Raw genomic sequence first — 26,630 nt, 5'->3', positions numbered from 1 at the left:
AAAAAGTTTGACATTAGTACGACCAATATTCAACGAGATATGAAACGCAGCGTTTTGTGACTTATGCCACTTTTCACTTGTCGTCAATAACACATTTTTAGGGAAGATATAGCGGTTAACAAGTGTTTGAAATTATATGTGTGCATAGATTGTGGTTTTTCAAATTGTTCGAGGTTTTGTAGTGTGTTTTTGCGTATCACAGAATAACATTTGCATTTATTTTTGAATAACAATGAAAAACAAACACCTTGTTATTCTTAGTTTGACGACCTGTCATTCTTCTGAAAGGGCGATAAGTTCCAATCTCATTTTCTGTATGTTTCCTTAAAACTTTAAACTAGAATATCTCTTTGAGTTTTGGTAGCACAAATGTCAAGCTTTTTGTGCCAGTAACAGTTTTCAAAGGAAATTATTTCTCTAAATATTAGTTAGGGGACCTGGGGCCCGTATAAAAAGTTAAATTTTGTATTTTTTGACTTATTTAAATTTGCACTTCAAACTTTCAAAATCTTAACTCTGCACCTGATTCTGAACATTTTTGCAACTGGAAGTATTCATCTAAGACTAACGGTAGCGAAAATAAAGGTCTTGCAGGTTAAAACGGAGCACCCTGTATGCTTACCAATGGAAATACTGAAACGACTGGGACAAGCACGTTTTGTAGCAGTGCAAAGAGAATTGATTGCAATATTACTTGAATTTTACTCGAACCCATTAGCTTGCATCTAACTTTAGTTTGTTTTACGCTGGTTATTTACGGTCAAGAACTTTTTTAGCAATTTTAATGCTAAATTAGAGTTTTTTTATTTCGCCAGGATAGGGTGAAATTATTATTATGTCACGTGAAAATGAATAATTTTTTGTATGTTAATAAATATATTTTTACAATTTTTTTGAAAAAATATGTTTTAATGTTTACTTAGGTGTACAATTATGGTAAAATACATTATGCCAGATTATTTTTAAAAGAACGTTGAATTGGTTTGTATAAAATGTAGAAAAAGGGGAGGCTAGGGGAGTATGCATTTTTAACTATTTTCAGCTATAAATGCTAAAATAAAATAGTAATCGAGAGTTGTCTGTGTGGGCCACATAAAAGACAATATTCGTTATTAAAAAGTATACGATAACAATAATATAATTTGTTTTACCTAAAAAATTTCTAGGCGCCGTTGAAATTCAAATAGCGTATATTCACCCATTTAAACATAGTATGAGAAAGTATTATATATTATTTTCGGTCGCAAGCTTTTGAATTTTATGTGCATTTCAGTCTCTCTATTGTAAACAAATGCACAATGTGTTTATATACAGTCTTGGTTGTAAAAAATATTGCTCAAAATATTGACAACTGCTTTAGAATTCTTATATATAGAAAGAATTTAAATAAATTTAGAAAGGGTAAATTCCTTGCAAATTGAGGACTTTTGCTACGTTCTGATTTCAGAAAAGTTTAATTTAATCCTCTGCAGAAAAAACTTTTCGCTCGCCTAATTTAGCCGTGGTCACTGCAAAAATAATGATGTGGTTTAGACCGAGATATTCCGCTGAAAAGGGGCCTATAACAGAAGATTATCTTTGCCTAGGGAAAAATTGGTGAGGAACGTCGCTAAGTACTATGAAATGCTTGAAAATTTAACAATTTTTCGATCTCTATACCTGATTCTCTAGCGTTTAGTAATCGTTATAAGCGTTAAAAAAAAAAAAAAAAAAAAAAAAAAGCGACCTTGGGATTTAGTTGGAACAATTTAAAAGATTCACTACAACCAGTGGATCGTTACATCTCAGGTTCACTATCGTGAGGTTTGACTATTAGAATAACTGATTTATGCGCTTAAGAGCCATTCCACGGAAAAATGGACATTTTATTCCGCACGTGACAGTTCATCATTTTATTAAAAATAATAATTTAAAAGGGTAATGATAAACAAAGTTTTGTAGCTCAAGAAATCACAAACATAATGTGAGATAACATTTTGTTCATTAGCTTTTAAAATTACTTTTTAATGCAATATATGAACTGTCACGCGAGGAATAAAGTGGCTGCTTTTCCATGGAATGGCTCTAAAGCGATAACATATGCAATAGCCAACGTTTCTATAGATTCTGTACTCTAAATTTTGGCTCAAAATCACGTAAGACAAAGGACGTATCACTTTTTTTTCGTTCAGCTCAACACCCACTACAAATTTTCATACAACCATTTGCCAAAAATGTTAATCCAGGGTTGGTTAAATAAGTTAAACATCAATTTTCGGTCATTTTAGGTAATTTAGTGCGATATTTTTTCAGTTTTGTGTTCACGTCGATGTGCAGCGTCATATTGAAGTTAATCAGCTATTATAGATCCCGCACCCATTGCAGATATAAAAATTTACAGTTTTTTTTTTTTTTTTTAATGGAGCAGAAGAAGAAACAGTTTTGGATATACGTATAGTTCATTGAATGTATTCTATGAATATATAAACGAAACCAATATTTATAAAACCATAGCTTCTTCAAAGTACTTACTTACACCTCACATACATAAACCCTTAATTGGTGTCGTGGGATGTGTTACACCCCAGAAGAACTCGAACGTTTTGTAATCTTATAGCTTTATATATGTCACATACAGAACTCTTTCAGATGTATTTATATAAATAAATAATACAAAAACCATTGGAAACATTTCCTACTTTAATTTGTTAAATTTTGTGGAGTGCACAAGTAATGGGATTACAGGAGGGTCGACAAGAGGCTATGTCAGCCTAGTCGAAAACTAGGGGCCCTGCCCTTGTGGGGGCCCGACTCATAATCGGAGTAGTATGAACTTAATACTTTTTATGTGAGAAGGGGGGGGGGGGGCGACTAAACTGACAAGGGGCTCGCCTTGGCTCTCGGCGGCCCTGTAAGGTTATATACACCGCACCTTACGATTTACGTTACAAAGAAGCACTTTAGCAGTTGAGGATTAGTGAACTAATAACACATCTTTCGTGATAAATTTGAATCGGAAGAGTCATTTACAATTTAATAACAAAAAAAAACCCCGCAAATAGTTTATCTAGAAAGTATTTTCTTCAGTATGGCGAATTTGGCGTAGAAAATCTTTTACGTAAATCACAATAGAAATAAATAATGAAACTAGATGGCTGAATAGTTATTTTTTGACTAGATTCGTATTTCTACTAAAACTATCAACTGCCGTGTGTAGGTAAACGACAGTATCAGAAGAAATGAGTTTTCGCGATATTTGAAGAAACGCGTTTTGGATTCAATACTAATAATAGGGAAATGTTGGAACTAGAGGTTTTTTCACAGCAAAAAACAAATAAGCAAGCTTTTACAATAAAGCTAACACACATTCTGGATGTCAAAAATACAAAAAAAAATGAAAAATTTGCTGTTACTGTATTATCTGACCACGGTAGATTATGACTAATATAATTATGATGAATTGTCAACTCACCTGAATTATTAAACGACGATTATGGTCCGAGCTTCGATTACTGCTTGGTAGCGGCCATATTGTAAATCATGGAACTGCTGCCACCATAATGGTTGCAATTTGAAGCTGCTCAACTTTTTGTTAAGCGTGATAGTGATTCTGTTCAAGTCGGAATGTAATATAGTAGAGTCAGGTGGAATAAATGGAAACATAGGGTGGACGGAAACAAGCTCTATTACTACACGTGCGGTGATTTTTTTAAACAAAACTATTGGTAAGTGAAGACTAAGCCAAACGAAGAAGACATACTGATCATCCGCGTGTTTCCAAATAATTCTATAGGCTTCATTGAAGGGCGTATATAAGGAAGGGGCTGAGGAAGGCCAGGGTCCCCTCCAAAATGTGGAAAAAAATTTAAATAAAGGTAGTTATTTTTGGTTTTAGTGACTTACAAATAATTTCCAAACTTTTAGTTACAAAAAAAAAGAATAAATAAATAAATATGATAGTGATTGAAATAATTATAATACGTTAGATCAGAGATTTCCGAACTGCGTACCACAGGAAGAGGTGAGAGGTGCCACGAAGTGTCCATTGTAAAAATAATCTTTACTATAAATAATAAAACTGAATGTCCAGTTGTCTGGATGTCTGTGACACGCATAGCGCGTTCTGCCAATTTTCATGAAATTCGGCACAAAATTAGTTTGTGGCATGGGGGTGTGACCTAGAAACGATTTTTCGAAAATTCGATTTTGTTCCTTTTCTATTTCAATTTTAAGAGCATTTTATCGAGCAAATTATCAAAACGCCGACGAGCAAATTTCCACAACGTGAATGAGGAAATTACTATAACGTGAACGAGCAAATTACTATAACAGGGACGAGCAAATGAACACAGCAAATTGGGCAAGAAAACCATTATCCATTATTTGTAAATGCACAGGGCAACCAAATGACCCTTTAATTTTCTACTACGGGCAAAGCCGTGCTCGTGCGGGTACCACTAGTATGTATATAAAACTAGACCGTGAGAAAATTCTAATTCTTCGAAGGGGGCCGCGAATCCTTTAAGTTTGGGAACCCTGAGTTAGATGGCACCAGGCAATGTGTTGTTCAAAAGGGGTCAGGGGATCCGTACCCCTTACTCAGGAAAATAACGTGTCTTGGGAAACCGAAGTTGTTTTAACAAAAAGAAAAGCAAATAATGTTGTGGGAAAAAATCTCAATTCTTTCAAAAGGAAATCTTTATATTAAAATTTTTTTAACAGATGCAGCTAATTGCTTAGCAAAGTAAGTTGCCCTCTCTTTCTTTCACCTCCCCCCCCCTTTTTTTTCCTTCCTATTCAGTAGGAAAAGAAGGGACTTCAAAATGTTTCTCTCCTTAACTATCGTCCCTTGCAAGAAATTTAATATAAGTTTTCGTTGTTCAGTTGGAGTAATAATGGAAATCGATGTCATAAAAACGCATTTACTTAGTAGTCTTTCGGACATCAACATTTCTAAAGGAAGTTCCCCGAACCACTTTTTCACTATGGTTACTACCAAAAATAGTCTGATATTGTGTCTGTAAGATTTAAATTTTGAAAAGTTTTAGAGGATGATTCCTAAAACCGCTCCTTACCTCTAAACGTCTATAAAGATGACCTGAAATTGTGCTTTATCTTTCAGAGAAGGATTCTCGAACACTTCCTTAGTTCCAAAGATTGCCTAATGTCGGGAAAAAAATCTAAATTGCTTTTGAAAAGAAAATTAAAATAAAAAAAAATCCATGTTACTCAAGTAATTACGTCCAAAACCTATTTTTTTCACCCCCCCCCCCCTTCCTCGCCCCATTTTTTCCTCGTCGGTCTCAAAGTAAGAAAGTGTTCAAAATGCTACACCTCGAAGCCCCCTCCGCCCAGTAAAACCATTAGAGCTTCTCAAACTTCGTTTTCTGGGCTTCAATGTGAAAAAATTTCCAGGGGACAACTACCAAACGCCTTGCCTTCTGAAAGCATCAAAAATCGTTAAAGATTGCTTTAATGGAGCTTCAATTTTGAAAAATGGCCGAACCCCAAATGTTGCCAAAAATGGTTCACCCGTCGCGCTCATTTTAAGACTTCCTATTCCTATTCAGAGTCACAACTGACTACAACCCATGGGATCTAATCAACTTTCTTAATCTAACTATCCCAAAATGACGATTTCAGCATAAGGGTCATTCTCCAGAAAACGTAACTTTTGAACGCAAATTTCGATTTCGATTTCGATTTTCGATTCCGAGTCACAACTGACTACAACTGTATTTATGTCGAGGACTGCATACTGAGTGCCTTGCCTCCATTATTTTTTATACCGATAGATGGCAGCACCATCACCGGATCGAACAGTTCATGAGAATTTAGAACTAGACCAGGAGCTAATAGCTACCTCGTGCTAGCACCCCCAGAGGAATCGTTTCACTTGGAGGACATTGAGACCACGAGCATATTTAACGTCGCCCAGTCCCCTTTAATGACGACGGTGGGCCTTCGACCATCGAGGTTCGAACTCAGGACCATCCGGCCCCGAATCCGACACTCTACCGATCGGGCTACCACGGCTCCTTTTGAGACTTCAATTGCGAAACCATTTCGGACGAGGGTCCGGTTGCTCCCGTATAAAATCTGAAAATGAAAAAACTACAATTTCGAAAAATTTAAGGTGGAGAACGTTTGAATCCTTCGACCTAGTATCATTGAATATCTCTTTAAAGCTTCGTTTTTTAAGACTTCAATTTCGAAATAGTTTTTGGGGAGAGCCCCAGAACCACCCTGCCCGTAACATTATCGAAGTTAGTCTGAAACTGCGTTTTTAGAACTTCGATTTCGAGAAATCGGGCGGAGGGGTGATCGATTTACCTTCATTAAAAAAAAAAAAAAAAAAAAAAAAAGATCGAGGACAACTTAAAAAAAATCCCATTCCTTTTATCACTCTAACGTCAATATAGTCTTGGCGTTTTTAAGATTTTAATTCCTAAAAATTTTCGCAGAAGCGCACCCCTAATTTTTCCTCCTCGTAGCATAACCAGAGACCGTCTAAAACTGCGTTCTTAGGACTAAAATTTCAAAAAATATCCACCACCTCCCCCAGAAGGGAAAATTTCTTAAGAGTGCCCTCCGGGGGAGACGGTATGAAGTCCTTGCCCCACCTCGAAAAAATTAAAAAAAAAGAGAAAATCAGTGCACTGTTGCTTTCCTCCCCCCCTCAAAAAAAAGTGCGTTGGGGGTGGGGGGGGGGCTCATTTTTTTTTATTTGGGCCCCCTCCAAAATAAAATAATATATACGCCACTGGGCTTCATACCGTTCGAAGATGACAGTGTAAAAAAAAAATTGTATTTTGAAGTTTAGTGATCTTACATTTTCCTCTCCAGTAGGTCTAAAATGCAAAGTAACTGGTTTTAATTTGTTTTAGATCTCGTATTAAAGGTTATTAATAACATTTAGTTATGAACTTCACTTTTCCGGCTATTTTTGATGTACAATTTAGTTGTTAACACTAACCTCATACATGACTTGGAAACATCTAAGTCAGTCTTTTTATTTCTTGGAAGATTAAATTTGAAAGTAAATAATACTTTGGTCTGTAATTTGCATAAATTTAGAGCATTATTTAGTTTGTTGTGTGATTTTTTTTAAAAATGATTTCAGATTACATTTGAGGCAGTGTAAAGCAAAGAAATGTAAGTGGACATTTTTAAGTTTTGACTAAAACACGTTTAAAGTTTCAATCCTAGGTAGCCTTTCATTGAAAAGTTTTTCTTAATCATGCAATATAGCAGCACCAACCAAGTCTACTAGTACTATCTCTTGCCTCACGACAGAGGAGAGGCCCACCAACCATTTGCACTGGTTATCTCCAAATTTTTAATTTTAGTATTTACATCCCTTTGCTTCTCACTGCCTCATTTGTTAGATTTAATGGGCGAAATGCGATCTATTGGCCGCAGATTGAGTATTCTGTTGTACTTGTTGTTGTCTTATGCCAGTTAGGTTGGCAGTTTTGGGGTGCGCTGCTTCACTTTACCAACTGTATCGTAATTTGGTATGAAGTCAAACTTCCACAGTACACACATGCCATAAGGACTCGTTTAAAATGTAGTCAACCATTCACAGCACATTCACGCAAAGAAAGGACGAGGATAAGGGAGAGAATGTACATCCATGCCTTAGCCAGGATTCGAACCCGAGACCTCTCCATCGCAGTCAGTCTTCTGTGATCACTAGACAAGTCGGGCCGGTAGTATTCTGCCGTGCTAAGCACAATGTTCTGCACATGTTTTCAAAATTGAGTTATTGTCACCAGGTGGTTCTTTTTAACACAATTTACTTAAATGTGGAGTTTTATTGTCATTTGTGAATGGGAAATATTTTTTTTAATTTGAATAAGTGACATCTGAACCAAGTACAAAAAGGCGTAAAATTTTTACAAGGAATATCTCATTTTGAGCTCATCTGCAGATACCATTTTTACACTTAGCACGGCGGTATTGTAGGAGTAGAACTTCTTAAGCTTCCAAACCTATTATGCATATTGCGATTATATACCGACATCAACCTAAAGGAGAAAGAAATCACTGTTTCCATTTACCCCTAGTCTCTGGGGTATAAGGAAACACGCTGGGGTAAATGTAAGAGTAATTTCATTCGCTAACACAATGCTATACAATCAATTTTTTTCATACCCAGTTACCCTCAGAGAGTAGTCTTGGGCACTATGCACAAAGTTTTATTTTTCAATTCATCCAGAAGTAAAGGAAGGATCTAAAGTTAAAACATTGAAATTGTTTTTCCATTTACCTCAACTGATCCTGTTTCTAGCGGGTGTTTTCTGTTCAAATTTGGCTCAGGACTTAAAGTTGGGGGTAAGTTGAAAATTTAGTTGAAAAAAAAAATCTAAGCAAAGATTGTCCGCGCCAAGGAACTTTTAACTTGACATCAATACTTACTTTTGATTATTTTACTTAAATTCAGCTTTAGAGACTGTCGATAAATGCTGTCACACTTTTTTTTTTCAACATTTTTGGCCTCTCTTCCCCATTTGTCACAAAATATCACACTTCAACATTACGTCATTCAGGGCAAACCAAACCGAGAAGATCTCGCAATCCTTCGGGCCCTGAATGACGGCGCTTAACCCCTCCCTCCCCTTTGCCACCTGTCGTGCCATTTTTCATGAACATATTCTTAAAAAAAATGCGTGATGTCAGATTTCATGTTACCCCCTCCCTCCCCTTTGTCACCTGTCGTGCTATTTTTCATTAACATATTCTTAAAAAAAAAATGCGTGACTTCAAATTTCATGTTACCCTCTCCCTCCCCTTTGTCACCTGTCGTGCTATTTTTCATTAACATATTCTTAAAAAAAATGCGTGATGTCAGATTTCATGTTACCCCCTCCCTCCCCTTTGTCACCTGTCGTGCTATTTTTCATTAACATATTCTTTAAAAAAAATGCGTGATGTCAGATTTCATGTTACCCCCTCCCTCCCCTTTGTCACCTGTCGTGCTATTTTTCATTAACATATTCTTTAAAAAAAATGCGTGATGTCAGATTTCATGTTACCCCCTCCCTCCCCTTTGTCACCTGTCGTGCTATTTTTCATTAACATATTCTTTAAAAAAAATGCGTGATGTCAGATTTCATGTTACCACCCTCCCTCCCCCTTTGCCACCTGTCGTGCCATTTTCATGAATATATTCTTTAAAAAAAAAAATGCGTGATGTCAGATTTCATGTTACCCCCCTCCCTCCCCTTTGTCACCTGTCGTGCTATTTTTCATTAACATATTCTTATAAATTCACATTTCTTGTTACCCCTTCCTTCCCCCTCGTCACAAACTGTCACAATTTGACCCACGAACCTCCCTCCCCCTCAAAACGTGACATCATTTGTGGACAACCTCTTACTGCGGTTGCAATAAGTGTGAAAAAAAAGTCGCATAAAGCCTCATGTATTGGTTACACAAAATATGTAGGAGTGTGAACGGCTCACCCAACTATAAATGTGACTTTTAACATACTTACAGGCTATATGAAAATTTTGAGCACAGTTATCCCAATGCTTGACATTACTCTCCATCAATGGTGTAATTAAGTAAACAATTAAAAAAAAATCCTAACATTTTTATGGATATTAGTTGGTTGGAAAGTATGCCTTAAGCTTTGAAATCATACTTCGTTAAAAAAAAAATATTGATTTATTTATGTACATTTCCCTCCTATTTTCCCTTAAGTAAGAATCATTACTCTACCTTCCTCCGTTGTGCACACAAATAGTTCGGTGCCTTTTGAAGTCGTCAAAAGAACCTCTTCCCAACTAAACTCCCCTCCTCCTAACTAAAAGTTTTTTTCTCTATCTTAAAAAAAAAGAAGAAAAAAAACTTCAATTTTTCGTTCTTGAAGTTTTGAATAAATCAAAAGACGCATTTCAAAATTAATTAACTGGTCAATAGATTTGTTCTCTGAAGTTATTTCAGATCAATAATAAATGAAGCAGATAAGAAAAATATTTTAAACGTCCGGTTAAAATGAAGGCCTGCCTATGTGTGTGTCCTTCATGCCAACGGCTAAGAGTTTCACTTTTCTCAAGACATTTTCAAAGGCACGTTGTATCTATATTTTGTTTTGAAACCGGTTCCCAAGCAATGTGAATTATTTCAGTAGCTGCGAGATCATGAAACAGGTAAGTACTCATGTTTTTTTTCTCACTTGTTCGAAAGCTATACGAATTGGCTCATTACATACGGCTGCTTGCATAAAAATAATTAGCAGCATTTCGTAAATATCTGCAACTCGATTCGCTCCGGTTGGGGTTTTACGTTTTAAAGTGTTTAAATGGATTGAGGAGTTTCTTCTTGAAAATACGAGTGCGTGAGGTCTACGTCTAATAGCTGCCAGAATTCAGTTTGAAATCTGAAACTATGCACCGCGCAATAAAAGTTATTTCCTAGAAATGAAAAACGACTTTATAACCCCTCGCTGTTTAGCGCTTGTCAAGGGACAGCAAAAAACCACGATTTAATCAATGTCATCAAAATGTTACAAAAACAACAACCTAAAAAAATGGATGTTTGTGTGTGTGTGTGTCCTTATACAAATCCACTGTTTGCGTCGGATTTTTGCCGAGTTTGGCAGAGGCTTTTTGTTGATCATAAATTGCCTCAAGGGCTTTTTCGCCTCGCTATGAGGGGACCCCCCCCCCCCCAACTTGGAGGGGTTTTACCAGAAAATCTGTGAAACGGAAGTTTACCGCCTGCTAATAACAATGACTGAACTGTTTGAAATTTTAAAAAATCCAAAGAGGTTTAAATTTAAATTTTGAGTCATAAAATTGCTTTTTTCTACACGTTAACGGGAAATTGTACACTATTTTTTTTTTCCTTTTATTTAAGCCTGACTGTTGAGAATGTTCACTTGACACAACTTTCATTTTCAGGTAGACCGTGCAACACCGTGTAAAGTAGCTAGTGCGAACATAAATAATACATGATTGCTTTTAAAATGTTGCAATCAAATCTCGTTATGACGTCATGGTCACTTTTGAGAAGTACTTAATACAGGGGTTCTCTACCTTTTAGGCTCTGCGTCTCCCTTTGAACATTGACGGAAGCCCACGCCCCCTTTCCCCTGTCACTTTTTAAGCGATGATTTTTTTTCGTAGGAAAAATGAGTAAGAATGGAGCTAGAAGGGAAGAGAAACAATCCCTGATTATTAAAAAAAAAAAAAAATTCATTTATATATCGCATTCCGTGGGTCAGCTCAATACTTATGCCCAACAATATCGTATCTCGGAAGAGTAGGGGACGGCTTTCTTCCCGGATAATCTGTTTTTTTTTTTTTTTTGGGGGGGGGGGGGGAAAGGAAGGCATTTTAACTTTCGATAAGCAAAGCAATACTTTCAAACATTTAAAAAATAAAATAAAGAAATTCAATGTTTTATCTGTTACAATAATTTCGATGAAGAGAAAACTCCTTCCACAAACATTACCACCTATCCTCAAAAACTACGTTTTCAAAGCGATAACATCAAAACTTTTAAACCGGAGCGTGTCCCCCCCCCCCCCCCCCCGCCCTCTTAACAACATTCTGAATTATCTGAAATTTTGGCTTCAATTTCGAAACTTGCCGAGGGAGAACCCTTGAAAATTCCTCTCCTAACATTATTGCATGTCGGTTAAAATTACGTTTTTCGAACTTCAATTTCGATCAGTGTGACTCTGGAATCTCTCCCTCATCTATTACCCACAATTGCCTAAAATTGTGTTTCCAAGCTGTACTTTCGAACTTGCCGGCCTCCCCCCCCCCCCGAACTTTGCCGATGGGACGACAAATGTCCCTCCTTTCTCAACATTCTCAACACAAAAAAATATCGATTATCAAATTTAAACTGCATTTTTGAAACTACAATTCAAAAAAAAAAAAAAAAAATCGGAGGAAAAAAAACACACAGAGACTTGGGACACTTCCAAGTTAAGATACTAAGGCATAAAAAGCGTCTATAAGGAATATTGAGGAAATAAAGTGACTACTTGTATTAACAAAAACGTGTAGATACAAAAGTTTATAAATTGAGGGCTATTCCGATGACAATAAATGTGTCATACCCTAACAAGACAGAACAGTTGTCATTGTTAAAAAAAATTGAAATCTAATGATGAGCAAAAGAAGTTTTGCCAAAATTTTACAGATATTAGTTCTACTAATGAAAATGAGTCTAAAAGTATAGATGAGACTGATTTATTTGTAGTGCATTTCACGTATTATGAAGGAATGAAAATGAATGTGAAGATATATAAAATAAGGAACATGCAGAACTAAAATAAAGCTGTGATAATAATTATTTGGGTTCACCAATTGCTTTTATTCTTCCAAATATAGAGTGGAAACACGAAATATTGTATTCAAAGGAATTAAGAAAGCTGGGGAGGCATTCAATGTCTTCAGGGACAATTGCACAATCTGAAATCATTGAAATAGTTTACAAGATTATATTATTTCTATCTAATAATATTTTTTTCTTTGTAAAATAAAAGTGTCCCAAGTTAGGAAGGGAGTCCCTGGGACAATGTTTTTTTTTTTCTTTAAGGGACATATTTACACATCTATACCTTGCCTTGAGGTGAAGTACTATGGTACACCATGAAAATAAAATACTTCGTTCGAATGGAAAACGTATGATTAATATTCTACTAAAATTAAAAGTTCAAAACTGTCCCAAGTATGGGCACCTGACTGTACATCGAATGCAGGCCCGTGTCCAGGTTTTCATAAAGGAAGGGGCTTTATAGTTTCTAACATTCTTTCACGGGGGGGGGGGGGGGGAGGGGGGGGGGGTGAGAGTTTATCCACCAAACTTTCGTTTTACGTTAAATTGCCAATCCTAGCATGATATTTATAGACTTGTAAGAACTGCTCCCCCCCCCCCCTCCAGAAGAGTAATTCTGGCTGCGCAAATAGCAGCAGTATTCCTTCATTTTACACCTTTTTAATCAAACCTTGTTTGATTCTTTTTTAATCAAGTCTGTTTACTATGAGGTATATTGATTGCAATTAGTATTAAAAACTGGCCACAGATTCTTTTATAATGCAGCATGTATATTAGGTTTCATATTCTGAAATCATGCTTACAAGAAAAAGCTTAATGTAGATGCAAATTACATTACCAAACACAAACAATGCATCTTCGCAGCTGCAACATATACCGAATTCACCATAACCTCCTTAAGCAATATTAAGTTAATATTGCTTAAGGCGTTAATATTATTAACGCCGTTGATGCTTTGTATTGACGGTCCAAATCTCATTCAGCGATTCTTCCCCCACAGTTTTTACAAAATGTTGTTCCAGTTGGTAAAGTTCTAACAGTCTTAAATTGCAGAAAAACTTCAAGGTCTTAGTCAACTATAAATTTTCTTCTTTTGGCTTATTATTTTTTCTCCAATGGAAAGGTTTTAACTCCTAAAACCCTCTCCTTGGACACGGCTCTGACCGAATGCTTTTTACAAAAAAACTTTTGGAAATCCTAAGTGGGCAAACTCAAAGCGTGAAATGTTTTTTGACTCTACCGCAAAAATTGCAAAAATGGTGCGAAAGCAACAATGGTGATACATTGCTGTCTCTTTGAATTGATTCGTGTATTTCACCACTGTTACATTCATTTATAATCGACTCACAAGAAATATCGCTACTTAAAATCTAAAAACCAAATTAGAACGTCAAAGCGTTGAGTCGACATTTCCCTTCTTTCGTTAGCAATTCCCGATCATTTCTTCTATTTTAGCAAGAATGGTTTCCTGTGCCTCGAAATCGGAACTTGGCAGGAATCTGCTTTCCTGTTAGGCACATCTCATTTCAGTATCAACTAATTTCCTTGGAAGAAGGAAATGCTGAGACGACGACCGAAAACATAATTATCTGTTACTCATATTTAACAATGGACTGAAGACAATTAAGGATTCTTTAAGTCAGGTAACTTTTTATATAAATAAGTAAATACGGCAGTTATTCAGGGGCGACCCGAAGGGAATTCACTATGACTTCCCAAGAAACGTCTTCATTTGGGAAGTTTTGTTTACGATTGGGCAAATTTGGAGACAGTATTGAAATACAGTAGAAAATCTCAAATTCGTAAAGTTTCGAAATCCGGAGGTTTTTTGAATAGTTATTTTATTTAGGAAAAAAAAATCTCTATAAAAATGCATTTTTAAAGATAAAATTGTTTTTTTCCAGCAAAAAACTACAAAAAATGGTTCTCTAATTTTGATCCAAATGTCTGTCCTCATTAAATGTGGGTACGCGTGAATGCTCATATTTTATCATTTGGTAAAATTCGGAGTTTTATTCAGTAAACTGAAGATTTCCCCCCTCCCAAAAATGTAAGCTCGGGGTACTCCGAGCCCCTACTGTCATTCAGAGTAATTTTAAACCATGAGTTAACTTTGCACCACATTATACTTTTAGCATGTTTGACGTCAAAAGAAACTGTAGAAAAAAAGCTTTAATCTAGTCTACTGTCAAGGCTATAATGTCGATATTGTTAATGATGTAATGTTATAAAAACTTATCAAAACTCAGTCTAAAAATGCTGATTTGGAATCTCTCATCCCCTACATCGTGATGTTCTATGCGATGTAGTAAGTTATAAAGATCTTGTGATGATGTGAAATAAAAGTGGGGAGATCTTAAACCTTTAGAAATTTTAGTTTTCTGGTTCAAAATTACACTACTTTCATAAAAAATATTTATTCGACATCCAATTTCTCCCTTGGAACAAAGTTGCACTACTTTCATCAAACTAATTTATTTGTCATCCCATTTCTCACTAGGTTCAAAGTGACCTAAGTATCAGAACAACTTTGAACCAGGTTAAAAATTAATTTTAAGTGGTTTTTCTAATGATTATTTCTCAATTTTGAATAACTATACTAGGGTAAAGACCACAGTAATTGGCACTTTAAGAGTTTGTCCTTAAACTTATCTCTGTTTTCAGTACTTAGAAAAAAAATACTCTCTTGCAAGTATTTTTGTATCAAAGAGTGCACATCTGTGCATCTATTTGGTTCACTAAAATCAAAAATATTTGAATCGATACTTTTATAAAAATACGTATATAAAAAGTTACCAAAATCACCAGTAATTGGCACCTGATAACCCAGTGTATGACACCTTGTGATCCAGTGATTGGCACGTGTTAATAGAACTGGAAAATCACTTTATTTTTTACTTTTAAATTACATACAAATATTATCGTCATAAGAAACATAACTAATGTTAATGTGAAGTAGGTAATCTTTATTATTATTACTAATAATAAAGCAGAAAGTCTTTCTGTCCGGATCTCTGTCCGTCAGGATCTCTGTGACGCGCATAGTGCCTAGACCGTTCAGCCGATTTTCATGAAATTTGGCACAAAGCTAGTTTGTAGCATGGGGGTGTGCACCTCGAAGCGATTTTTCAAAAATTCAATGAGGTTCTTTTTCTATTCCAACTTTAAGAACATTTTTCATATAAATTTGATAATATGGGGAAGAATATGTTTATCTTTCTTCTTCTTTATCTTTAGTAATAATAAACCTGGAAGTTTCTCTGTCTGGATCTCTCTCTGTCCGGATTTCTGTCTGTCTGTCAGTATCTCTGTGACGCGCATAGCGCCTAGACCGTTCTGCCGATTTTCATGAAATTTGGCACGAAATTAGTTTGTAACATGGGGGTGTGCACCTCGAAGCGATTTTTCAAAAATTCGATGTGGTTCTTTTTCTATTCTAATTTCAAGAACAAAACTATCATAAGATGGACGAGTAAATTACGAAATTATCATAATGTGGAACCGTAACATGGGCACAAGTCAATTGGCGAGATACGAAATTATCATAACGTGCAACCGTAACATGGATACAAGCCAATTGGAGAGAAAATTCGCCACACAGGCAAACCAAAAGGCCTTTTAATTTTTCTATTACAGGCAAAGCCGTGCGGGTACCACTAGATTTATATAAATTAATGCTAAATCACTTTTCTTCATGTTGGAAAAGTATTTTAGAGAAATAAAAACATAAATTTGGAATGTTCCATGGAAAAGATATTGAAGTTGATGCTGTTTCATCCTTCGGTTTACAGTTTTGATTTTACAAATGCTACCAAGTTAGGTTTGCCTCAAGTATAGTTAAAAACTCATATAGCATACTTTTCTGCATAAGATTTCCTCTTTTTTATTTATCAAATGCAACAAGTCGGTTTTCTTTCTCTTGAAAAACCACCCGCTGCAAGCGGCATTGAGATACCGTAGGTGGCGAACGGGGGTTAGCGAGCGAATCGAGCAAAGGACGGAGCCCCCAGTATAAAATTAATTACTGACTAACTTTCATTTGGATTTTTTTTCTGGTGAAAGTCACTCCAATTGACAAAAAGCCGCAACTTCAAAAATTGATGATTTTGATGCTTTTTTTGACAATTACTGTGCAAAAGCTACCGATTTCAATTTCCGCTTTATCATATTCGTAATCTACGCAAAAAACTGAAGATATTGACACCTCACTCAGCTTTATCGCGGAAATGACGCTATTTCCCGGTACTTGGCAGACGTGCCAATTACTGGGGGCTAGCAAAATTGAAGCATCAGTAAATGGCACCCATCATTATTTTAAAATTCCAAATAGGGACGAAAATATACTTCTACGCAATTAAAGTAACACCTTTCAACTAAACTAAACTTTTGACAACGAAAATTTAAAATTTATTTTAAGTCAGATTTTAATGGATTTATGTGCATGCTTCCCTTAAGCCAGAGAAGAAGCTTTAGCAACAAAAATGGCTGATTTGACACAAGCCACAATAGGGAAGTATTCGATTTTCTAATTTTATTTTTATATGATAGAGTAACATACATGAACATCATCTGCGAAAAAATTTTTACGATACGACTAATACTTTTTTTTTAAATAATTTTTTAAAGTTCACGCGCGAGTGACGTCATTTGCTTGTAAGTGCTTTGACTGACGTCACTGCCGCGCTGCGAGGCGGCGGGGTTGGCTAGGACAAAGAAGTGCTTGGCGATCTTTGGGGGAAGGCGCGGGAAAACAAGAGCCTTCTAACAGCAGCGCGCATAAAAGGCTAGTGAAATTCCTTTGCTGTCTGTAGGGTTTAATGCATTCTGCGATTGTTTTTAATTTGATTTTCTTTGTCATGGCTAGTAGAATCAATTACAAGTATTGCTTCGTTCCTGGATGCGTATCTACATCTAAAAAAACTCCTCACAAGCGATTTGTTATTGTTCCGTCCCAGCAGGATCTTCGAAAGAAGTGTTTTCAAGTGTGTTTATTAATTAAAATTTGAAAATGAAAATTTGCACTTCATTTTAATTAAAAACTATGTCAAGTGAGAAATACAGTTTGAAATATATGTTCACAACTGTTCATAAATAAATGTTTAATAAGCATATGAGATATTTTTAAAAAAATGCAAGTAAACAAAGGAATTTAAGCCCTGCACAATAAACTTAAATGGAAAGTAATAGATGCATTACTATTTCCATTTTAATAACAATGCAAAAACTATTAATACTTTCTTTTTAACATTCAAACTATCTTCAAATTTTAACTATTACAAATTGATAATTTAAAAATACATTTTCAGTTTATCACCAGAAGCGTTTCTATATATACAAGACCTTTCTCACCTGCAAAAAGGTACTTATTTTATGAAATGAACACCATTTTCAAATTTATTATTTTTATCAAAAGAGCAAAAAAATATATTTTTCCTTTTTTTGCTAAGTTGCACAAAAACTCAAGGATAATTAACATGTATTAGTGGATTTAAAACAATTTTCCACAAAAAAAAGCAGATCAACTTTTATTGCCAACAAAGCGAAAAATTTTCATGCAAAAACTGCTCTAAAACTTTTAGTACTGGAATCACTTGCAGTAGGGTTGTTACAAAATGCGCACCTCATTAAAAGCCGCCAAGTAAGAACTGGAATAGCGCTCTTACATTGTAATTTATATATTCAGATAAAAAAAACCATCGACACACAAATGGAAATGATCAATCTTGATAAGGGAAACTAATGCGAATAATATGAACTGCAAATATAGACGGATATGTACGTACAATTTTAAAGAATAACAATGGTGAAACTTTGTTGTCTCACTCCCCGTACTTCTAAGACATTAAATCTCTCGTCCTTTCGAAAAAAGTCAAACACCATGAATGACTTTACTTGAGGAAGGTTATTGGATTGACCTTTCGTGAATCCTAACCCCATGATGGAAAAAATGCTGGTTAAAGGCTTTAAAAAGCCTGAAAAAGACAGTGCTATTCACCTCCTGGTAGGCGCAACACGGCATGGAAATGGAGCTCTGATCGGAACAGGGAAATGACGTCAGCTGCTGACGTTTTAGGCCACACCTCTTTTTTGCGCATCGCTCTTTAAAAAATTCATAAAAAATCAATCGTTGGTTTTAAAAATCCGGCCATGGTGAATTTTTGTGTTTTGTAAGCCTGTCAACATTGTGCAATAGTTAAAATTGGAATATTTGATAGGTTGATACTTCCCTATTGTTTCTCTTTCCTATGTACTGCTGCCATTTAGTAACATGAACTGAAGTTATAATCTTTAAAATTAATATACATTGAGTTGGTATATAGCCTACTATTTAAAAAAAAATGGATGCGAGTCTTTTTTTAGGACATTTTTGTTGGATGTACCAATCACTGGTGCCGTGCCAATTACTGGGGGTGTTACCCTATACTTTAAGTATTTTTTTCGAGTTTCTAGTCAATAAATGCAATCAGATTTTAAAATATGAGTGAATTAATTAAAAGTGGTGAAAGTTGTTAATCAGAGTTTCCCTGAGTGACCCCCTATTTCGCGGGATAAGTATGAAAGAAGGAATTTTGCCTTATATGACACAAAACATGTCTATTGACAGGGTTCTGTTGTATTACGAGAAGACATCATCTTTATACTATTGTCGCTCTTGAAGACCTTTAATGTTCTAGAATAGTTTATTGTACTTAGAATTCAGTGGCGGCAATTCGGGGGGGAGGGGCAACCGCCCCCGCACGTTTTATGGTAAATTTATTTATTTTATTTTCCATTTTAGAAACCAAAGCTAGAAATTATTAAAAAAAAAAAAAAAAAAGCAGAAAGGTCAAAACTCTCAGAACATATTTATTTGTTTTGCTTTGTGTATCTGTTTTCGAAATATATTTAGCACAAGCAATAACTTTTAGTTTATTTATTCATTGTTTAGATATTAGTAAATCAACTGTTTTACTTAACCAAGCCTTACCTGTTTAATAGCATTATTACCAAGTGTTTGTGACACCTAAAAAGGTCATCTCGGTAAATAATGTAATTCTAATTCATGCAGAAGTTTTCTTCGGAGAGAGTTTTTGTATACAAAATTCATCAAAATCTTTATAAAAAAAACGTGAGTCAAGCTGTTAGACTTACATTAATTTCCATTTATCTTCAATATTCTCAAAACCAACTCAAACAAAATGTTTTACTTTTTTTCTTCTTTTTTTCCATTTTCATGACTTGAAGTTGTCTTTTTCTTTTTTTTTTTTTTTTTGCCCCCCCCCCTCTCACTTTTTAGCCCCAATCGACGCCTCTTAGAATTTCATACCTAGGCTTAAAAACAAAGTATTTTCATGTATTACAAGCATGTTTTTTTATACCGTATGGTTAAATATAGTACTCAATCGAATCAATATTACAAGTGCAATGGAATGAAAATTTCTATAGTTTTGATGTTAAAAACATTAACTTTCTGTACACAGCAAAGTTACTAACAAATTAAGGTGTCATAGCTCTAAAACAGAAACAATGATGAATGAAATTGACTCTCTTTGACTATCCGACTGCTTCAGATTTTATCTGTACATTAATAAGCGCAGAAAGTTCAAACAAATGGACCCTATTCACCTGACGTCACTGCGGGTGTAAAACGTCACTGCAGTGCCTTGTGGGAGCTGTAGCAGACGAAATTCCGGTACGACAGCGCATGTTTTTATGTGGCTTCTCTTCTTTCCATTTAAAAAAAGAGAGCTTTTGGAAATTTTTAACTAAGAAATGTTGTAAAAGAATGATAAACCAATAATTCAACACGAAATACTCTCTTTATAATCGTATTTTCATGGTTTTAAGCCTCTTTGGTTCCTTATCAGAAACATGGTGAAAACTCAAATTCTCTTTTTACTTTTCCTTTTTCTCAGCATTTTTGATGCAGTCATAAGTCTGTATAAGCCCTAAGCATGTTCATGATGTGTATGAAGTGCAGTAATCCTTAAACAAAACTGGTTTTTTTTTTTTTTTCTTTCTCTCTTTCTTTTTGTACTACTAACACCTTGTGGTTGGTCAAAATACCCACAGACCGACAGCTGAAGGGACCGTTGCAAAATCATGAATAGGGTCCATTAATATGCCGTAAGTCTCACATAAAATTTTAAAAATAATAATAAACTAAATATCCTTCTTAAACAATTTGATTGTATCCATCCGATACATTTTACTCAATTTTTGCTCCAATGATGAATTAAACCCGGGGGGGGGGGGGAATCAATAGGTAGTTTATCTATAAAAATAAAGAATTGATAACAATGCTCTTCAACCTGTGTCTGATGGTAGGGGAGAGCGGGGCACAGAGGGAGAGTTTTCGTTTGATATGTTGTAATTTCTTTAAATCTAGTTTCAAATAAATTTTAATTGCAGAACTCTTTAGCTATCACTGTGATTTTTTTCATAGTTTATCCTCATTCGTATCTATTTGAGAAAATAAAATCGAAAGGCTGTCAAAGTGTGCCCCATGTGGGGGTACAGTGGGACATCGAGAAATGCACAATTAGAATCAGCTGTTTTCTGACGATATTTATCCTTATATATTATTTCTGTAGCCTGTTTTCGGTTTCTACGCGAGATTTTCCTCAATTCTTGATCGATTTCTTTGATTTACACCTTATTTTAAAGCTTATCGTGCAGGCTACTGACGAAAAATAGACCCACGGTCTAAAAATTGTTTTTTCGGGAAAAAAAACCTGTTTTATAGAACCAGAATGAGGTTTTCGGTTAAATTTATAACTTTAACTCGCACTGTTACCGACAGAGCTGAATAGCTTGATCGGCAGAGCGTTCGACTGGTAACCAGGAGAATGCGTGTTTGGGCCCACATCCGGACAATCTGCATCAAAAAATTAGAAAAATATCGCGCATTACATGAACAATGAATAAAAAATATGAGGGAATACATGAGGTAGAAATGCTCCTAGCTGCTATGAAAACTTGATGCAACACGGAGCTAAACTGATACTCAATTGTAAGTTTTTTTTAAGCTTTGGCTCCGGGAAGAAAATTAAAACATAATGTAAGCGAAAATATAAGTATCAGGTTTAAGATTTCAGACTACATTGGAATTGTTTTTTGTTCAGTAAAATATAATAAATCGTATGTTGAAATATAGATTCTTCTAATGAGTTTTTGACTCTTTGTATAAATAAAAAAAATACTACCTCGATTTAAAGGGTAATAGATATATTTTTCTTCTTTTTGCAAAAAAAAAAAAAAAAAAAAAAAAACAAATAGCGTATCACATTTTTACTACATTTGAAAAGCAACGCTTAAAAAAGAACTTAGTTCAAATTATTTTGTATTTTAACAGTGCTGTTAAATAATGAACACGTGCTGCCATCTAAGTCATAACGGTTCAAACAGCCTGCGATAACAAATTGTAAAAATTTTCAAAAATAAAAACACTTCTCGGCAAGAAAAAAAAATTAAAATTACCTGTGGGGTTTTTTTTTTTTCGGTAGAGCGTGCGGCTATAAACTGTCTGAACTTCGGGCCAGTTCGGGCTGTCCGACATAATAGCAAATTTACAGTAATATTACGCATTACATGTACTCATAATATACAACAGATAACACGTAATAAAATAAATGCAGTGGGAATGCTATTTGGTGTTTCGACTCCTTTATGTAGGCTACAGTTATCATTCAGATAAGTTGACTGCTAATCGAAGGGGGTTCTTCCCCCCTTTTTTTAAGCTTTGACTCCGTCCAGACCACTAAGCATAATGTAAGCATAAAAAAAGTATTAGATATACCTCAAGGGAATCCTTTTTGTGCAGGAAAACATTTTCATTATATGCTGAAATGTAGATTTTTCTAATAGCAGTGTTCGAACTTTTGTACAAATGAAAAAATACTACGCCAAGTTAAAACTACGAGTTTCAACCAGTAAATCTTTAATTATTTATTCGAATACGATATAAAACATTAAAATTATTATCAGCTTCATTAGTAAGAAATCATTTTCTACTGCTCTGCTTTCGGCTGAAAAAAAAAAAAAAAAAAAAAAAACTTTTGTCTACGTTCGAAAAACTACACTTAAAAAACGGACTCAGTTCAACTGGTTTTGGTTTTGAATTTTAAGTGTTCGATTAAATGAAAAACAAGGGCGGGCTTGTAAGCCGTACAGGTTAAAGAAGCCTGCTATGGGAAATTGTTGAACGTTCAAAAATAAAAAAACTTATTTTTTCAACCGAATTTATTACTTCTCTAGAATGTTTGTTTCAATCGCTACGTGAGATCTTCCTCATTCTTTAATCAAATTCCATGTTTTACGAATAATTTTAAATCATATCATGCTGGCTAATGACAAAACATAGACGCATGATCTTATTATATTTTTTTCGGCGAAAAACTTTTTTACTGTGTTTTATTACGCATTCGAAAAGGAAGGCACAGTTGCTAGGTTTGTTGGAGCGTCTTACTGTTAATCAGAATGGCGCCAGTTCGAATCCGTGCCACTAAATATCTCTTAAATGTTTCTTTTTTTTCCGTCAGATGCTCACATGGGCAGGACTGTATTTGCCACAACCTGTTTTTTCACATGCAAAATTACTGATTTTTCACGTGTCACTCAGCCACACTTTTAATGATATTTATATTTGCATTGAAAATACGTACAACCAAAAGGGAAGCAATGATCAAATTATCACAACGTTGTATTTAACGAGGTTTTGTTACTGATGTCTTCAAATTACATGCCTTCTCTTGTGCGCTTACTTTTTTCCGTTCACTTTTTTCGGTTTTTCTTCATAATATTCTTTCTTTGAAATTTTTAAAGAGCGAAATGCCTTATGAAACGATTCGAAGTACAGTGGGGAGTTCCGCACGGGTCGACTAGTTATTACTAAATTCAGATTGAAATTACAGTGCACAGGAGATATTAAAGCAGTTTTTCAGTACAGGATTTTGTAAACAAGTTAGAACTATAAACCACATTTCAAACTTGAAATATTTTCCCAAAATAATGTTTGAAGTAATGAAAATACCGGAGTAACATCAAGCAAAATATTAAAGGAAAAACAAAATTGGAAGGGTAGTATAATTATTTAAGGGTAGTATAATTCTTAATTTCGTAATATAATTTTATTCGTTATATAATTTTAAATTCTCTTATTATTCAATTAAAGATAACAATTTTATTACATGTTCGAAAACAAAACAAAATAATTTTTAAAAAACTAATAAAGATTGCAGTTTATGTGGAGGACGTACAATATATCAGTACAATAGTAGAAGCAAAATATCTGTTGCTAGAAACAATTTTCAAAAGGATGTTTAAATGTCATTAAAGCTATTGTTTGTATGACACCTCATTAAAACTAATGACCATAATTTATTTAATGTCAAATCAAGGTGTTGAAAAATTTATTTACTTTGCATTTTCTTAAAACATGTTTTATTTACGGTGAATTATGTTGACGAGGAAACAGTGAAACGCAGTCCAACTGTACCCCCGATGCCGTATTTTTAAAACAAGAATAAAAAACTGAACAAAATTTAGTTCAAGAAAAAAAAAATAGCATAATATAATTGAGAAACTTGTAGCTTTAAGTTAAGGCATTGATAATCAACATTGAACAATAATTTACTACTGAAATTCAGAAATTAAAACTTATATGACTTACACGGTACTGATAGTAGAAGTAAAAAGGGATATACCTTCCTTAAGAAACGAAATGTCGAAGTGGCCAGTTTCCATTCAATCTATCATTTTTCCCCCACTGTGTGCCCCGGTTTCCTCTGTAACTCTGAACGTACCACGTGTCGAAACAAAAAAGTTATTGTAAATCAACTCATACTATTCATTATCTAATACATACAAAGAACCAACTGTAGGAAAGCAGACTGCGAATGACATCAGTTAGGCTAGATTTCGACAGAGAGGGTAAAAACTGTCGGCAGGTTCCAGCCAACAAATACAGTAGTACCTCCTTTAAGGGACACCTCCGAATAAGGGATGGCTACCTCTATTTAAGGGATATTTTTTCTGGTCCCAGTCCTTTTGAACAGGGACCTCCATGTATTTACCTCCGATTAAGGGACACTCCATTTAAGGGACACAGTTTCAGAGAAAAATTACAAAATTTCATGCATAAATGAGTAAGAAGTGTTGAATTTACTTGAATTCAAAATTTGCTTTTTGTCTAAAAATTAACTTTTTTTTTATCATTTTCTTTTTAAACTTTAACATGTACGATGAAGCAACAATGTATTGTAAAATTCTTGCTGAAATTTACATGCATGCTTTTCAATCTCAGCAGTTTATTTATTTAGGCTCAGCTTTGACAGATTGTGTACCGCCAATATAACAAACTTCATGCAGAAAACTTGAAATGTGCACATTAATTGAAACTTTAGTTTGCATTGTATTGTATCGAAAATTACACGAAATCAAAGAAATTCACGTAACGAATTACTTGAAAATATTTTTTGCGTGTTTCATAACCCAGCCTTGCCAAATTTTTGATTAAATTTTAATTATTAAAGTATAAAATTTGAAACTTAAATAACTCCGAAATTTTTTAGTGACATATTCGTATGTAACATTTTCATTTTTAAATCTTAAGTTTTGATAGTTTTTGTTAATTATAAAATTATACTGAGCTAGTTTACTTAATACATCAGCTCAAATACCTCCGAAGAAGGGACACCTCTACTTAAGGGACAAAATGTCTGGTCCCCTTGGTGTCCTTTATTGAGAGGTTCCACTGTATTCAGTAAAGATAGGTGATACCTGTAGCTTGAGTATATGCTGTTTTTTGTTCATTTGTGTTAAAGGAAAAAAAAAACTCAACTTTTCTTTAATAGCATTGTAGTAAGTATCTAAAATATAATGCTCTACTTACTATATTACTTCTAAAAAATATCTTTTTGCCATTAGGATAGGGTTCTTCGGGAAAATTTCAGGGTTTACATTTTCTTATTAAGCACATTGAACTTCGAAGTCAAATATTTTAAATTAAATAATACCTTCAAAAGCGAAAATTTGCTTGTATGTATGGTTAAGAATTTGATTTTGTCACCACAATTTGTACGGCAGCTAGCTGTAGCTTATGCTTAGCACTCTGAACCCAAACATTAGTATTCCTTATCATAATCAGTTACTATTACATGAGGCAGTGAGAAGCAAAAGGATGTAAGTGGACATTTTCAAGTTTTGAGTAAAACGCGTTTAAAGATAAAGTCATAGGTAAATTTTCATTGATTTTTTTTTTTTTTACTTCCTTTTACAAAAAAGGAAGCATTGTATTCGCGAAAAAGTTTTCACCCAAAAATCGGCTTTAATTTCCATTTTGCTCAGCCCCAAATGAATGTTGAGTTTTTTTTTTCAACCCGACCACACGTGGATATGTGCCTAGGAACGTACAGACACCCGAAATATCCATTTTGACGATCATCGAGTTAATTACAACGAGTTTTCTCGAGACGTCTGTATGTACGTATGTATGTGCGTATGTGTGTATGTATGTCGCATAACTCAAGAACGAAATGTCCTAGAAAGTTGAAATTTGATACGTAGACTCCTAGTGGGATCTAGTTGTGCACCTTCTTTTTTGGTTGCATTCGTATGCTCCAAAGGGGGTCTTTTGCCCCTTTATAGGGGGAAATCATTGTTAATTTTGATGTAAACTCAAGTGGTGTTATAATTTGGCGGACACTTGGCGATATATCGCCAGTCTTTTGGTCGCCAAGTTTTGTCGCCATCTTGGCGACAAATGTGGCGATTTTTTTTATTTTTTTATTTTTTTTAAAATCTGGTTTCAATTTAGCCACTGTTGGTGATATTTAGAGAGTAAACTATTGAATCATATTAAAACTGCCAATAATGAGAAAATGACATTAAATTGGAGTAAAAGGAAGTCATGTGATGCACACATCAGCTCGTTTTTTTCTAAATCATGCTATACAGCAGCATCTAAATCGCTTGCCCCAATAAAGAGGAGAGGTTTCCCTAATAGTATTTGTTTTGGTTATCTCCAAATTTCAAATTTTGCCACTTACATATATATATCCCTTTGCTTCTCACTACCTCATATGTATAAATATTTAGAAAATAGTAAAATCAGCTTGTCACATCTCTCGCTCTCTGTGACAAGGAAGAAAATTAAGCTCATAGCAAAAGAGGTTCATATCATGGTAAATTTCACCGGTGACAAAAGTAGCACATCTCTTTCTTTAACGTAATAATTATCGACTTAAAACCGAAATTTAATGCTCCTTTTCGCCACAATACACAATAAGTTGTTTTACATATCTGGTGCTTGGTGGCATATAAGAGATTTTTACCAAAAGTGGCATAAAACTAAAATTTCCCAATTTAGAATA

The 26,630-nt window shown here is 34.6% G+C and overlaps 1 protein-coding gene across 3 annotated transcripts in view; it reads left to right on the top strand.

Moving 5' to 3' along the window:
- The first annotated feature begins 10,075 nt into the window (after positions 1–10,075).
- LOC129218530 (intracellular coagulation inhibitor 1-like) overlaps positions 10,076–26,630 on the top strand; it is a 28,198-nt gene continuing 11,643 nt past the window's right edge. For 2 of the 3 annotated variants that reach the window (XR_008580336.1, XM_054852819.1), the window contains exon 1: positions 10,076–10,136. The gene's annotated coding sequence lies outside the window, so the exon portion shown is untranslated. Of the gene's footprint in view, positions 10,137–13,823; positions 13,923–26,630 lie in introns of those variants that run through there. The other variant, XM_054852820.1, reaches the window with a different exon arrangement.

This window comes from Uloborus diversus, chromosome 3, assembly GCF_026930045.1.
Source record: "Uloborus diversus isolate 005 chromosome 3, Udiv.v.3.1, whole genome shotgun sequence".
Taxonomy (NCBI): Eukaryota; Metazoa; Arthropoda; class Arachnida; order Araneae; family Uloboridae; genus Uloborus; species Uloborus diversus.
The sequence above is the reverse complement of the archived record's forward strand: the minus strand, read 5'-3'. Positions and strand labels throughout refer to the sequence as shown.